The sequence below is a fragment of the Maylandia zebra genome, linkage group LG13 (genome assembly GCF_041146795.1).
Source record: "Maylandia zebra isolate NMK-2024a linkage group LG13, Mzebra_GT3a, whole genome shotgun sequence".
In the NCBI taxonomy this organism is placed as follows: domain Eukaryota; kingdom Metazoa; phylum Chordata; class Actinopteri; order Cichliformes; family Cichlidae; genus Maylandia; species Maylandia zebra.
The window spans coordinates 32,989,714-32,992,213 of NC_135179.1; positions in this window are offsets into that span (position 1 = coordinate 32,989,714).

Genomic DNA, 2,500 nt, shown 5'->3' on the forward strand with positions numbered 1-2,500 from the left:
AGGGGCAGGGCGAAAAGTTGTTGTACCATAGGCACGAGAAAAGTTGTTGTACCATAGGCACGAGAAAAGCTGTCGTACCAGGGGCACGGAGGAAAGTTGTTGTACCATAGGCACGAGAAAAGTTGTCGTACCATAGGCACGAGGAGAGTTTGTGTGGCAAAGTGCTACTGAGCGGTGTACCAGGGGCACGGCGAAAAGTTGTTGTACCATAGGCACGAGAAAAGTTGTCGTACCATAGGCACGAGAAAAGTTGTCGTACCATAGGTACGAGGAGTGTGCGTGTGTGGCAAAGTGCTACTGAGCGGTGTACCAGGGGCACGGCGAAAAGTTGTTGTACCATAGGCACGAGAAAAGTTGTTGTACCATAGGCACGAGAAAAGCTGTCGTACCAGGGGCACGGAGGAAAGTTGTTGTACCATAGGCACGAGAAAAGTTGTCGTACCATAGGCACGAGGAGAGTGTGTGTGTGGCAAAGTGCTACTGAGCGGTGTACCAGGGGCACGGCGAAAAGTTGTTGTACCATAGGCACGAGAAAAGTTGTTGTACCATAGGCACAAGAAAAGCTGTCGTACCAGGGGCACGGAGGAAAGTTGTTGTACCATAGGCACGAGAAAAGTTGTCGTACCATAGGCACGAGGAGAGTGTGTGTGTGGCAAAGTGCTACTGAGCGGTGTACCAGGGGCACGGCGAAAAGTTGTTGTACCATAGGCACGAGAAAAGTTGTTGTACCATAGGCACAAGAAAAGCTGTCGTACCAGGGGCACGGAGGAAAGTTGTTGTACCATAGGCACGAGAAAAGTTGTCGTACCATAGGCACGAGGAGAGTTTGTGTGGCAAAGTGCTACTGAGCGGTGTACCAGGGGCACGGCGAAAAGTTGTTGTACCATAGGCACGAGAAAAGTTGTTGTACCATAGGCACAAGAAAAGCTGTCGTACCAGGGGCACGGAGGAAAGTTGTTGTACCATAGGCACGAGAAAAGTTGTCGTACCATAGGCACGAGGAGAGTTTGTGTGGCAAAGTGCTACTGAGCGGTGTACCAGGGGCACGGCGAAAAGTTGTTGTACCATAGGCACGAGAAAAGCTGTCGTACCAGGGGCACGGAGGAAAGTTGTTGTACCATAGGCACGAGAAAAGTTGTCGTACCATAGGCACGAGGAGAGTTTGTGTGGCAAAGTGCTAGTGAGCGGTGTACCAGGGGCACGGCAAAAAGTTGTTGTACCATAGGCACGAGAAAAATTGTTGTACCATAGGCACGAGAAAAGTTGTCGTACCATAGGCACGAGAAAAGTTGTCGTACCATAGGCACAAGCAGTGCGTGCGTGCGTGCGTGCGTGCGTGCGTGTGTGTGTGTGTGTGTGTGCGGCAGTTCTTCTGCGCAGTGTACCAGGGGCACATTTCAATGTGCTTTCTGGAGTACCAGGGGCACGAGGATTTTGCCAGTGGTGTTCTGCTTTGTTAGTGGGAGGGGGCTTAAGTGTGGGTCCCCGGGGCCTGCTGGAGGTCCAGGTCCATGCTAGACATGTGGCACAGGGTAACTGCAGGGGGGGGGGGGTAATGTGGGTCCACGGGGCCTGCTGGAGGTCAAGGTCCGTGCTAGATATGTGGTACAGGGTTAACTGCAGGAGGGGGGGGGGGGGGGGGGTAATGTGGGTCCCCGGGGCCTGCTGGAAGTCAAGGTCCATGCTAGACATGTGGCACAGGGTAACTGCAGGGGGGGGGGGGGGGGGGGTAATGTGGGTCCACGGGGCCTGCTGGAGGTCAAGGTCCGTGCTAGATATGTGGTACAGGGTTAACTGCAGGAGGGGGGGGGGGGTAATGTGGGTTCACGGGGCCTGCTGGAGGTCAAGGTCCATGCTGGATATGCGCTGGAGCGTAACTGCAAGAAAGGAAAGCTAGTGGGGGAGTAGAGCAGGGGAGTATGTGGGTCCCCAGGGCCTGCTGGAGGTCCAGGTCCATGCTAGATATGTGGCACAGGGTAACTGCAGGGGGGGGTAATGTGGGTCCACGGGGCCTGCTGGAAGTCAAGGTCCATGCTAGACATGTGGTACAGGGTAACTGCAGGGGGAAGGGGGGGGGGGGGGGGGGTAATGTGGGTCCCCGGGGCCTGCTGGAGGTCAAGGTCCGTGCTAGATATGTGGTACGGGGTAACTGCGGTGGGGGGGCGGATCTAATGGGGGACTAGATCAGGTGAGGATGTAATGGCCAGTTCGACAGCAGCACATCTTTTTCGACCGTAAGGGAGAGAGGAGGCCGACTCTCTGCCTCGGCCAAATGGAGAGAGATTTTCAGCAGGGCCAGTGCGCCAGGAGCACATCTTTTTCAACCGTGAGGGAGAGAGGAGGCCGACTCACCACCTCGGCCAGGGCCTTTTTTTCTCCCCTCTCCAGTTGAGCAGTCTAAGGGTAATGAGTAGCAAAGGTGCCCTCCGTCATTTATGGGAGACGGGTGTCTGAAGATGCGCAAGTCAGCAGACACCCTCGGCAACGCTCGGACGGCACT